Source organism: Hyaena hyaena, unplaced genomic scaffold, assembly GCF_003009895.1.
Source record: "Hyaena hyaena isolate Hyena2069 unplaced genomic scaffold, ASM300989v1 scaffold_853, whole genome shotgun sequence".
Taxonomy (NCBI): domain Eukaryota; kingdom Metazoa; phylum Chordata; class Mammalia; order Carnivora; family Hyaenidae; genus Hyaena; species Hyaena hyaena.
In genome coordinates, this window is record NW_024081486.1 from 680,153 (window position 1) to 694,380 (window position 14,228).

Below are 14,228 nucleotides of genomic sequence, written 5' to 3' on the forward strand. Positions count from 1 at the left end.
GCCCAAGAGCTGTTTTTTTCCCATCTGCCACCATCAAATGTCATGTCACCGGTGACAGCTTGGAAGCTGATTCCATCTCTGTTTGTTTGAAGAGCTATCCTTGATATACAAATGTCTTCTGAAGCAGAAGGTCAAGGCCGTATGTATTGTGAATTGAACACTGAGCCCAACTTTGGGTTCTTTGCTCTTTGAATTTTACCTTCCCTGAACTTGCCTGCCAGTATCTGTCATTTGTAAGAATCAATTTAGAAAATCAGTGAGCAGGTGCAAATTCTGAGACTACCTTCAAGTCCCAGGTGAGCCTTCCCAAAGCACAGTGGTAGTGCAGTATCCTTGCTGGGACCTAGGAATAGTGCTAATTAATTTTCAGTGCCTTTCCCCATCTGAGAATTTTGGTCAGAAAGACTCATTTCTAAAAGATGGCCTGGAGCAGATTTAAGCACAGAGCCCTTTAATTGGCGTGAGCAAGCAACAGTTGGACTTTCTGAATTGAGTTCTTCTGTGGCTAACCAGAGCGCATAGAGGCAGCTCTAATTGCCTCATAGCTCCCAAAAGGAGAAGAGGAAAGGACGGGGTGGGGGGGGGGAGAAAAAAGAAAGCAGTGAATGGTCTGACTGAATTAGTCCACGGGCCTTGTTTCCTGGATTTGTTTCTTCACATGCACCCTTCTTTGAAAATAGAACAGCTGAATTATAAACAGTGTAGCAGATGGGCTATGTAATAATTTTTGTAATTTGATATAAAACTTCAAAAATTGACTTCTGTGAATCCTACCTTGAAGTGACAGGTCTTAGTATTTGAGAAACTGGCAAGTTTTCTGAAACCTTCATTTTCTTTTTGGGATAGGCTTATGGAATTGAGGCTCTTTTTGATTTAAATACCAAAATAATTCTCTTGGTTATTATGCCTGCACACACGCACGTGCACACACACACACACACACAAAGGGTGCTGATTTATGAGAGTTTTTCATTTCAAAAGAGAACCATCAAGTTAGTAAAAGAATAAAGAATACAGAGTATGTGCTCAATTATAAGGTGTCACATTTTATGTGGAATGACTCATGCCCTTAGGCAGGTAAGCTAAAAATAAACTCTTTCCATAAATATAGACTACAGGTATGAATGCAAGAGACATGTTGACGGGAGAGAGAAGTACTGAGAGAGTGCTTCTGTGTTGTGTTGTATTCTTGAGGCCACTGTTGTTCATGGTTCTTCAGAGAGAAACGTGGCACCCACAGGGCTTTTGGGTCCCACTCTGTGGCCTTGCACTGACTCGCTAAAAAGATCTTGGGGAAGCATTTCCGGTTTCTCTAATGAGCATTCTTAATTTGCCAAAATGAGTATGATGAGGTGTGGCAAGAGTCATACTTTACCAAGTTCTAGGTTAGCAGCGCCAGGGCTGACTCCATACCGCACCGCTCGACTCTCTGGAGCCCTGGTGGCCAGGCTGTTACCACCTCGTCCCAAACATCCATTTTCAGAAAGGCCCATCTCCTGCCAATCTGTAGGACTTGCCCCTTATCTAGTAGCTGCGGGTTTTGACCACTAGGTTGAAATACTGATGTCCGTCTTCAGTAATGATAGTTTCTCATTATGTGATAAGGTGTTCAGGTCCCGCACTCACCTGCCGCTCACCCTGGCCGGACGTGAGGATGAGGGGTTGTGTGGTGGGCCTCTCTGCAAATGGAGCACCTCTCTTCGTCCTGTGTCTTGACGGAGGTGTTTGCCTCGTTGACATCCTTGCTCAGTGCTGTCTCCCTGTCTGTCCACGCAGGCCTTTGCCTCGTCGTTTAACCTTAGCCATGCAGAGCAGTGTATGAATTTCAGATTTAAAAAAAAAGTTTGTTTATTTTGAGAGAGTGCAGGGGAGGGGCAGAGAGAGAGGGAGAGATCGAATCCCAAGTAGGCTCGGTGCTATCAGCGCAGAACCCCACATGGGGCTCCAACTCACCAACTGGGAGGATCATGACCTGAGCCAAAATCAAGAGTCAGACGCTTCACTACCTGAGCCACCCAGGCGCGCGTGAAGTTCAGATTGAGGTTAGAGGCAAGACCTGATTATTTTGTCTCCTCTTTACGTTCATCTGTTCATTTATTCACTCAATCATTCGAGCATTTCCCTAGAAATAATTATTGGAATCATCCTGCGATACTTCGTATCGAGTGGTAAGTAGTATCTGAGAATTAGTGGCAAAGAACACTGTCAGTGAAGTTATAAAGCTATACCTGCAAATTGCTGAAGAAATAGGAGGCGGGCTTCTGGAGAATCTGGGATAAGATGTGGGCACAGGTGATGATGAGGCCTGCAGAAATGCACAGAACTGTCAGTTATTGGAATCTTCTCTCCCCTTCTCCTTTGTTTCAGAAGTGACTGTATTTAGAACTAGTCTTTTGGAGGTAATCAAGTTAAGAGGACATCTTTAAGGTGGGCCCTAATCCACTATGATTGGTGTCCACATAAAAAGGGGAAATGCGGGGGCGCCTGGGTGGCTCAGTCGGTTAAGCATTCGACTTCAGCTCAGATCATGATCTCACGATTTGTGGGTTCGGGCCCCGCATTGGGCTCTGTACTGGCAGCTCAGAGCCTGGAGCCTGTTTCAGATTCTGTGTCTCCCTCTCTCTCTGACCCTCCCCTGCTCACGCTGTCTCTCTCTCTCAGAAATAAATAAAATATTAAAAAATTTTTAAAAGGGGGAATGTGGACACAGCAGACTTGTATAGAGGGAAGACCATCTACAAGCTGCGAAACCCCGGAGACTACTAGAAGCTTGGAGAGGGGCAAGGAACAGATTCTCCCTCATGGTCCTCAAAAGGAACCATCCCTGCCAACACCTTGATCTTGGACTTGTAGCCTCTAGAGCGGTGAGAACATGCTTTTCTGTTGTTTAAGCTGCCCAGTTGTGGCGTTTTGGTGTGGTGGCCCTAACACACCACAGTGGGGACAAGGAGGGTTTCCTAATCATTAAATCCAAAGGCCTTTTCTTACCTTGCTCAACCACGCTGTACCTTTTAATCCTATTAGCCACCTTCGCTTTTAAAATCCGAGAGTCTGCATGTGAGGTTGCGTCAACCAGAGCTCTGGAGTTAGGCCAAGCTCGGCTCAACTTCTTGGGTAATTTCATTCATCTTCTCTGTGCCCACTGAATGGAATTTGTATGTTCCTCATATGGTTGTTGTGAGGATCACATGAGATAATATGTGAAGAATAGATGTTATCCAGCAAGCACGACATAAATAAAAACTCAACATTAGCTCTTGTAGCCAGGCTGGGAAGGACCTAGACGCTGAGTAGTTAGTGAGATGACAAGTCATCCTGGTATTTGCTCTTCCTCTGTGCTCCTTCCATCCCCACTGGGCTTAGCAGGCTGCGTACCTTCGTTTGGACATCTCCTCTCCTGTTAGGTTTTGAGGTCCTTGGCAGTGGGCAAGGGAAATATTTGATGAATGGAGAAAGAACTGAATGGGACAAATTGAACAGAGCATTCTTGGCCAGTCCAAGGGCTAAGTGCTCGTGCTGTTGTAGCCAGGCTCCGTGTGGAAAGCAGGGAGCTGTAGGAGGCTGCAAGTTAATAGCTGCTATGAATGAGTTGATTGTTTGCACTAAAATGTGCTTTTCTGAAGTTCTCAGCAACCCCCATAGATAAAACTGGATTTAAAAAAAAAATTAATTTTGGGGCGCCCCGGTGGCTCAGTCCGTTAAGCATCCGACTTCGGCTCAGGTCATGATCTCGCAGTTTGTGAGTTTGAGCTCTGCGTTGGGCTCTGTGCTGACAGCTCGGAGCCCGGAGCCTGCTTCCGATTCTGTGTCTCCCTCTTTCTCTGCCCCTCCCCTGCTCATGCTCAGTCTCTCAAAAATAAATAAATGTTTAAAAATTAGTTTTGCTAAATCATTACTGGACTTGATCTGAGTGATGGAAGTGCACTTTCAACATAGTTTTTGAAATTATGTATACTAGCGTTGTGTATGACTGGCACCTCTGTGATTTCGTCATTGGAATTGTCTACCTGTGCCCCTCAGATGCAGGGATAACATCCAGATTGACCTTTTACTTAAAAAAAACCAAAAAAACAAAACAAGTTTCTTACTTTAAAAATGCAGAATGCCAAATCAGAAAGAACAGTCAATTTAGGGACCAAAATTGTATAAATATAAGTAGATCAGAACTTACTGGTTCCTCTGTCACTTCAGAAAGCAAGCTAACTGCCTGCAAGAACAGACTTCCTCAGCAAATACTCATTTTCTTTAATGAACAGTCTGGAGGCTCTTTGTACTCCTGATTATATGAGACGCTGAGATGAGTGTACATTGATTTGTTGTTATTCAAACATAAGGTTTCCTTTCGCATCAATTTGAGGGTTATCTTTTCTAGTTATTCAGGAGTCTGAATGGCTTTTCAAATAAGTCAGCATTTACTCATTTCACTCGTGGCCCCTCTCCTACCCTCCATTTATCCGAGTCTAGATATAACCATTTCTCGGTTCAAGTATAGAAAGAAAAAAAAATCATGGTGGACTTTTCCAGTGCTATTCATTTCAGGCTTTATTATGGAGCTTAACAAGCTGTGTTTCTGCTTCACTGAGTAAGAAGGTTTACTCGGCTAGATAAGATGGTAAGCATTAATAAAATATTAATAAGACTTAAAAAGAGGCAGCGATTGTGTTCCCCTCCCCCAACCCCCTTGAAAATAAAAATCCCAGGGTAGGGAGCGGCAGGAGATGAAGCTGGACAATGAAGCATTTTCTTTGAGAAAGAGGAATCGAGTGCTTCCCAGCTCCAGGCCAAATCTGTGGCCTGACTCTGACCCGATTCAGCGCAGCCCCGTGTGTACACTTCACTCTAAAATTCAGTGTACGGTAAACGTAATCAGTATCCTTTTGTATCTTACAATCCAGGTCGCCTCTCTCTCTCTCTCTCTTAAATTTCTTCTTAATGTTTGTTTATTTTTGAGAGAGAGATGGAGTGCGAGTGGGGAAGGGGCAGAGATGGGGAGACACACAATCTGAAGCAGGTTCCAGGCTCTGAGCCGTCAGCACAGGACCCGACACGGGGCTTGAACTCACAAACCGTGAGATCATGCCCTGAGCCGAAGTCAGATGCTTAACTGACTGAGCCACCCAGGCGCCCCCACAACTCAGGTCTTTTTATAAACACCCTGGCAGGCATGTTCTCATGTTAGTGTTACTTCTAACACTGAAAAATTAGGAGCAGCCCAAATGGCAAATAGTACAGAACAGGTTCAGCTGTGATACAGCCGTGTGATGGCGTTCTGCAGCTGATAAAAGTTTTGTTGTACAAAGAGATTCAATGGCCTGGGTCGATGTTCACAATATATCAGTAGTTAGAAGAAAAGCAAATGACACAATTGTTAAGTACAGTAGGAGCCTGGTAAAATATGCACATACATTCATAGAATTCTGGAATATAAGTTTTCAGCCGTTAACAGTGGCTATCTCTGGCTTCTGGAATTAAAGGGTGATTTAATTTTGGGCCTTTTTTGTATTTTCTATACTTTTGGTAATGAACAGGTGTATACAGATTGGAAGAAAAAAGTGAGGGTCCCACTTCTTGTAAACACCGTGGGTTGAATGGTGGACCCCCCGTGCCCTAACTCCTAGAACCTGTGAATGCGACCTTATTTGGACAGATGTCTTTACAGATGTAATTAAATTAAGGATCTTGAGACGAGATTGTTCTGGATTATCTGGGTGGGACCTGAATCCAATGACAGCTGTCTTTTACAAGAGATGGAAGAGGAGAAAGCATAGACTCAGAGGAGGAAGCCTCTGAACACTAAGGCAGAGTTTATGACGCGGCTCTACACTAAAGGAATACGGAGGCTGCCAGGAGCCCGAACTGGCGGCAGGGAAGTATTCACCCCTGGAGCCTCTGGCGGGAGCCTAGCCCTACCGATTGGCACCTTGATTTTGAAATTTTGGCCTCTAGAACCGTGAGAAAATAAATCTCTGTTTTAAGTTTGTGTTGATTTGTTACGGTGATGCCCTCTAATACAGACTAGATCTGTTTAAAGGGGCATCAAAGGGGCATCTGTCATAAGAAGGCTAACAGGATAGGTAGGGGAACTCCAGTCCCTGCCCGGAGATGCCCCTTCTGGGTTTTTCTTTCCTACCCTGCTTGCCAAAGAACAGACTATATAAATTGCCCCACCCCAGAATGATTTCCTCTGAGCCCGCAGATGTGAAAGAAACCCCCTGCCTTCCCAGATCTCCGAGTGCTGTCGCCTGATTCTTCCTCCGGGTGACCCAGACCAGGTTCCAGAACAGCAGTAGCCGCAGGAAACTGATCCATGCCTCAGTGGGCCCCGCGGTGCATTTGCTATATTCCTACGGTATAGAATACGAGTAGGATCGTCTCTCTTGTCCTCAGCCCTGGATCACTGGGTTCACCATCTCCAAAGTGCTACGCTGAGCTCTGGCGCCAGCTCTCTGTCTGTTTCCGTTGCTGTGCCTCCTCCCTGCCTCTCTGCCCTTTGCTCTTATTTGTGAGGCCTGCCTTCTTAGCACTCCGGACGGCACCTGTTTGGTCCCGGCTGAGGCCTTCCCCCTCGGTTTTCTTTGGCAGGTGGACATTTGTTACTACATACCCTCAAGAGGGTTTTAATGGCTGCCAGGGCCTCTGTGTTCTCCAAGGAGGCCCATTGACTTTCACCACCCTTTAAGATAGCTGCTTAAAGAGGGGCCCCTGGGTGGCTCAGTCGGTTAAGCAGCTGACTCTTGATTTTGGTTCAGGGGATGATCCCAGTCATTAGATTGAGCCCTGTGTTGGGCACCATGCTGGGTGTGGAGCCTGCCTGAGATTCTCTCTCTCCTGCCCCTCTCCTGATTGTGCTTACTCTCTCTCTCTCTAAAATAGAAAATATACATAAAAATAAAAATACTTTATTAAAAAAATATCTACTTAGAGTCAGTCGCACATGATATTGGCACCCAGGATACTTGGGATATGCTGTTCTGTTAGTGGAGAAAGGGAAATTCTTTATAGCGACACAGGGTAAGACTCTTGCCCAGTGTCACTGAAGGAATTTCCCACACCCCAGAGGTAGGCAATTTGCAGATACTTTGTTGTTCCTATTTGCCAAGGAAGTGAAGATAGCTCATCAGGGACTTGACTCAGTCTAGCCGGCTCTGATCTCCCGTGTCGTGCCGGTGGTGCGTGAGCTCCTGGCTCTGTGTTCCTCACCCCCGTGTCATTGGCCCCCCTGTGCTCTGCGTGAGGTGAGGCCCCCCCTCCACCATGGTCTTCTTAGCCTGACTCCCTCCCCTCTCTTTCCCCGAATGGCTCTGATGTGACTCAGGAATCACCCCTGAGACATCTTTCATGACCTCAGCTTCTCTGGCTGGGCCATATACCAGGCTTGGCCCTTTGTGCTGCTCCTGTGGCACCCCCTCACCCCTGTCTCTGCTCGAAAGCACAGTGTGTGGAAGTGATCTCTTTGTGGAGGTGGGACATTCTCAAGTTCATGGTACCTGATGCTATGGCTTCCCCAAGGCAAAGGAAAGAGAGAATTAAGCAAACTTTCCCATGCATGGAATATTGTCTATGGGTGAATGATCTCTGCAAAGAAAAGGCTACAGTAAGCCACTGCCAGAAAAATCTTTTACCTTCTGTCCACTGGATCTATATACAAAAATCCCTAAACCAAGGCTCTGATTTTCTCTTGCAAGACAGAAAAGAAGGCAGAAGCCGATGAAGAAAAGTTGCGGAAGGGCTTCCCCAATGTGAGAAAATGCTTGCTTTGAATGCTCAAAAAGGCTCTGTTGGGCTCTTTTCTGCTCTACTGCGAGCTACTTGAGGGAGGTGACCCTTGCACTTAGATATTTGTGGAATAGGAGTCATGTGGGTGGCTCAGTCAGTTTGAGCATTCGACTCTTAATTATGGCTCAGGTCATGATCTCACGGTTCCTGAGATTGAGGCCCATGTGAGGCTCTGTGCTGACAGTACGGAGCCTGCTTGGGATTGTCCCTCCTTGTCTCTCTGTCCTTCCCCAGCTCATGTTCTCTCTCTCTCTCTATCAAATAAATAAACTTAAAAAGATATTTCTGGAATAAAAGAGAAGATATTTTCCTCATGGCCCCGTGCTTTCTGTTCTGGAACTATGAGGAGAGAAGCAGAGCAAGCAGTCTGATACCAGATCTGCCATTTTTCTGGATTAGTACCTGAAGCCCTTTAGACCAGACCTTTCTATCACCCATCTGAGAAGCACAAAGGCATGACAGCATTTTTAGCAGGTGAGAATGGGTTAAAGCAGATTACGCTCTCCCTTTGCAGTCTAGAAAAAGTACCAACCATGAGCTTTATGCCCCACGAAGGTGATAAGGATGCTACACACGATGGGGGATCAAGGCAGAGTCCATCTGTGGTCAGGAAACATGGAGAATTTGCTGAAAGACTAATCAGCTGTGGTCCCGACATCCCTCCACAACAGGACTCAGGAATTCGGGAATGATAGATGCAAGGTGACCCCCCAGACCTTTGTAAGCTGTACGACTCAGGCTAAAATAAGATGGGAGGTGGTTTTCAGTTACCACCGTCAGACCCAAGTACAAAAGCTGTAAGCAGCTCCACGATTTTATAAACTTTCCCGAACTGGGATAGAACTCTGACTCCTAGTTAAAAGGTCCTGGGGCCAAGCCAGATGGTGTCTCGGAACGGAGTGTCTGGAAGTTCTGAGTCTTGGAGGATGAAAGCAGGAGAATCAAGAGCCACACCGTTGACCAAAGAAGGCACCTCGCTGGATGGGCGGTGTTGGCGAGAAGCCAGATAAGCATAAGGGAGGAAGCAGAGAGGAGAGCAAACTGGAGGGGCTGAGACAGGTGCCAGAAGTGCTTTCATGGACACAGCCTTCGTCTACGCGGCCTGGGATGCTTCACCGGCAAGGGGGCATGCTTCTCAAGCTCTAGAATTGCTCTTTCCTTTTTTTTTTTCTGACCCAGCAACCATGAACAATCGTATGTTTTGGCGTTGGGTGGAATTAGGAGTGCACTGCCAAACGCAGTACTTAGGTTGAAGGGTTAATTTGAGGATTAATGATATATCCTTTCTGAGACATAGAACATCACACACTTCAAAACATAGTCACTGAGCTGGATTTATTGAGTGTTAAGACACTCTAATTAGAGTAAGGAAGGCAGACATAGCGGTAGAAATGGATATTACATTGCATGTTCTCAGTAAATATTGTGTCTTAGCTTAAATAATAAAAGCAAGGAAAGAGATTAGAAAACGTTCTTGTTCCAGGTAGAGTGCCAGGTAGAGTAGGGGTGTGACAGGGAATGCGGCTGGAAAGATAGGTTTGGGATAAACTCCATCGCTAGCCAGATTAGCTACTTAGCACACTCCTTGGACAGCACTGTATAGAATACCTTAGAAGTGTGGAAGGCAGGTGGCCACTGCCGTGGTCTCTGTAGAGATGAAGTGGGGCTGACCTGCTCTGGTGACAGTCGGAACACAGTAGGGAAGACAGGACTGACAGACATATTGGAGAGCTAAATTGGCTTTGACCTGTGACGGACTGACTGTTGGAAGTCAGGCAGAGAGGAAACAGATGATGGCAAGTTTGCAGGCCTGGGCGACTAGATGAACAGGGGCACTCATAGAAAGAGACATCCGCTGCAGTCGTTGATGTGAAAAAGGAGATATGGCTGGTTTTGAACATGTCGGGTTTGCAACAGAGATACCCTAGAGGCTGTCAGAAATGTGCAACAAGACTAGGGTAGATCCCACTGCCGGAGGTTCCCAGAGATCTCTGCGTTCTCCCAACCCCTCTGTCCCCTTGCCGCCTTCCCTTACATCTCTTTGTGTAATGCATTTCTCTTAGCTTTGTATAGAGAAGGAGTTTGCTTGTACAGTGTGTAACTGAGAAATCATAGGCTCATGGTACCGTTTTTTATTTAAAATTTTTTTAAAAATGTTTTATTTATTTCTGAGAGAGAGAGAGAGAGAGAGAGAGAATGAACAGGGGAGGGTCAGAGAGAGGGAGATAGAGAATCTGAAGCAGGCTCCAGGCTCTGAGCTGGCTGTCAGCACAGAGCCCGACGCGGGGCTGGAACCCAGGAACCCCGAGATCATGACCTGAGCCGAAGTCAGAGGCTTAAGGGACTGAGTCACCCAGGCGCCCCCTGTTTTTTTGTTTTAAATCAGTACACTGGTGATTGGGAGAGAGGTCAAGGCCAAGACTGATGGGTTACATTCACAGAAGTGATCATTGAAACCACTGAGTAGATGAAATCACTGTGAAAGTTTTTTTTTTTTATTTTATTTAAATCCGAGTTTTTTAATGATGAGGAGTCTGAGAAAGAAGCCCGCTGACCCAGTCAAAGGAGGGAAGCAGAGACTCGGAGCACAGCTAAGCGAGGCTTTAATCAGTGTTGTTGCAAGAGTGGGTGTCTGACTGACGGGCACACTCGGGGCAGTTACAGCAGGAAATTTCTCTCTTAGCGTGCAAGTCCCTCCCCCGACTCCTCATTGGCTGAGCACTACAGAGGTTACAGCCTCACCCGGAAGTCGCCTATGCCCATGTGGGGCGAAAAGTCTGACTGGAACAAATGTACATTCCTTGAGGTGACGCAGAGACTTTGGTTCTTTGGCGCATGCTCATTGCAAAGCCGGCAAAATAAGCCCGCAAAACAGAGGGGAAGAACCGGGAAGTGAAATGTCTAAGGGTTTGAGATTCCATTATGGGGTTGGGGGTACTTCATACATATTGGAAACTAGATAGCACAGCTTTTATTTGGTATTTCTGAAAATGAGTCCTCTCCCTTCTCACAGGGAGTGTAAGGCAAGCTGACACCCCGCGTTGCGCCCCCACCCCCATGAGAGGGACATGCCTGACATTCCTCCGGCACTCCTGGCTGCCCAAGAACAAAGGAAAGGACAGAAAACAAATGGTTAAACTGGTAGTCTCCATCCATCGGTTTACAGATATCTTAGTAAATTACAAGGAGAGGGCAGTCTTATCACCAGCCTAATCTCCAGGAACTCCTGACTGTCTTTTTTATTTTTTATTTTTTTTCTAGGAGGGAGAGAGAGAGAGACAGCGTGAGCCGGGGGGGGGGGGGGGGGGGGTTGTGGTCAGAGAGAGAGCGGGAGACACAGATTCCGAAATAGGCTCCAGGCTCTGAGCTGGCAGCCAGCACAGAGCCCGACGCGGGGCTCGAACCCACGAACCGCGAGATCATGACCTAAGCGAAAGTCGGACGCCTAACCGACTAAGCCACCCAGGCGCCCCAACTCCCGACTGTCTTAATGATCATGCTTTGCCAGAGACTAAAACCACCTTAGCTTGACAAGAGCTAGGTCTTCAGTAGTCTGTGAGTCTTCTTTAGCATGAGCAAATCGCTGTGAGACTTCCTCTTGACTTTATCTCCCCCAACTCCATACTATATACCTACCAGTCATCTTCACAACCCCAGTGCAGCTCTTTCTGCCCACGGGTCCTGTCTCTGTGCCTTAATAAAATCACCTTTTTGCACCAAAGATGTCTTCAAGATTTCTTTCTTGGCTGTCAGCTTGGAACCCCACCATCACCCCAAAACCTCATCAGTTAACATATAGTGTGATAATAGTTTCAGAAGTAGAATTTATCATCACTTCCAGATAACACCCAGCGCTCATCCCAAGCCAGCAAGTGCCCTTTTTTGTGCCCATCCCCCCACCTGCCTCCCCTCCAGCAACCCTGTTTGTTCTCTGTATTTAAGAGTCTCTTAATGTTTCCTTCCCTCTCTGTTTTTATCTTGTTTTTCCTTCCCTTCCTCTATGTTCATCTGTTTTGTTTTAAAAATTCCCCCTGGAAGTATTGTTGGTGGAATTGTCCTCCCAAAATTCATCTGTTGAAGCCTAGCTTCTAACGCCTCAGAATGTGACCTTATCTGCAGAGCTACCTCTGCATTTAATCTAGTTAAAATGAAGTCCTTAGGGTGGATCCTAATCCAGTATGACTGGCGTCCTGATAAAGAAGGGAAATTTGGTCATAGAGACGGACATGTGTATGTATTTGTCAGGCTTAGGTGGATAATATTGCCCTCCGTAAACCCTAAATTTCGGGGTTATTGGTGAGGATGAACCAGGTTTGCTTGGGAGATGCAGAGAAGTGGAAGCGTGATTTAACCCGGGAGGGAACGGAGGATGCGCACAGGCCAAGGGAAAGGGGCCCGAGGAGGAGGCATTTGAAAGCGGAAAGGAGGAGGGCGAGAAAAAGCAAAAATTCATAGGGTCAAGTCCTAGAAGAGGGATGGGCACAAAAGCACCAATCAGGGTGCGCTTAGCCTTGGGGAGGAGGGCTCTGTTTCTTCTTGAGAGTCAAACGGTGAACAAAAGGAGGCAGCCTGAAGCCTGGGAGATTTTGTGGGGCACACAGATTCTCATCATCACGGTGAGCAATAGGATTCTGAGACTTGACCTGTCCTTCCTTTCTCCTTTCCAGATTTCTATTCACAATTCTTTCCTATGAGCGTTCAGACAGTTTCAACACTTCCAAAATTAACCCAAGACATTCGTCAACAGGACTAAGTTAGCAGGGCATTCAAGAGTCACCTGCGTCTCTCTCATCTTAAAGGTTAAGTTCAGGGGCACCTGGGTGGCTTAGTCGGTTAAGCGTCCGACTTTCGCTTAGGTCATGATCTCGCGGTTCGTGGGTTCGAGCCCCGCGTCGGAATCTGTGCTGACTGCCAGCTCAGAGCCTGGAGCCTGTTTCAGAGTCTGTGACTCCCTCTCTCTCTGACCCTCCCCTGCAAACGCTGTCTCTCTCTCTCTCTCCTAGAAATAAATAAAACATTTAAAAAAATTAAAAAAAAAAGGTGAAGTTCATAGTTGAATCAAAGCAGGTATTTCAGGGCCACCTATGGATTGACAATTTGATGTTTTCCTTCTTTGGATTATCTTTGCTGCTGCTGGTTCCCAAAGGGTCAGCTCTCCTGGCCATTAGCATATTATTACACTTTGAATAATGAACTACCCTCTTGGGTTAGGGAAATGGTAATGCCCTTGCTTCCAGTGTACTTACAATTCAAAGTTACCAGCAAGGATTCACGATCTGCAAGTGAAAAACTGTTGTTTTTCTATTTTTAAAAGCCCGTATCAGTGGCTGGTGGTTCATTTGCTGCTTTTCCACCTCTTTGCTTAGCCTCGTTCACTCATCTTGCGTGTGAAATGTCTGTTCTCTTTTGGCCTCTGTGGACACGGAACATAACTGTACAAGCCCTTCTATACGGGAAGACCATTATTATTTTGTCTTACAGTCTTAATTTCAAACATCAGAATATCTTTTCTCTTTACCACCAGTGTATCAGGTGGCTAATATGTGGCAGTTATTGGAGCTATAAAATTAATAAGATAATAAGTCAGTGTGCCTTCAAAGAACTTGTAGGGGAGGAAAAGTAATTTTCCACACCCCTGTAGGTTCTTGGCTGAAACCCTGATTCCCCACCCCCAAAGTTTAATGACCTGTATAGGCTGGAGATTTCCAGGAAAACTGAGTAACTGGAAAGTAGCCCTGTCTCCTTAAATACCATCTCCAGCTAAAGACAAAAGGTGTAGGCAGAGCACTGTAAAGGAGGGTATTGTTTGTTGTGCAGATTTAAGACCTTGCCTTCTCCATTGGTAAGCTTAAGTCCCCTTCCTCTTCTAGGCGCCAGAGGGAGATACCCTTACAGATGGAGATTTCCCTTATCCATTTACATTTCTCTCAGGAAAGGGTAACTTCTGAGGGCTTTCAGAGCTTCTCCAGTGTCTGGTGCTTCTTAAAAATAACCAGCTTGAGACTATTAGTGCCAAGGAGACATCTTTTGGGGTGACACATCCTGGTCCCCTTCAAACTCCTCATCTAGTTGGGGAGACTCACACATTATATCCTGATGGTTTCTCTCCCTGTGGCTTAATGGAAGCAGGTGCAGGGACAGCGGAGCACAAAGAAGGAGTGGATTCTGCCCGGAGCGCGCAGGAAAAGCTTCGCAGAGCTGCTGACAGTTGACCTCGGTCTTGAAGTCTGAGTTGGGGTTCCTCTTTTGTCTGTGATCTCTAAATCTTTATGAACTCTTCTCCTTCTCTTTTTATTTATATCACCACTTTCATATGCCCAAATCTTCCCGTCTTCAGGTTTTACCCTGTCCTTGGTGGTGGACCCCAAACCCACCTGATGAGGGACCGTAAGGCAAGCTGAGGGTCAAGCACAAGCTACCGTTACCTCACCCCCGCAGGGGGTGTTTGTGTG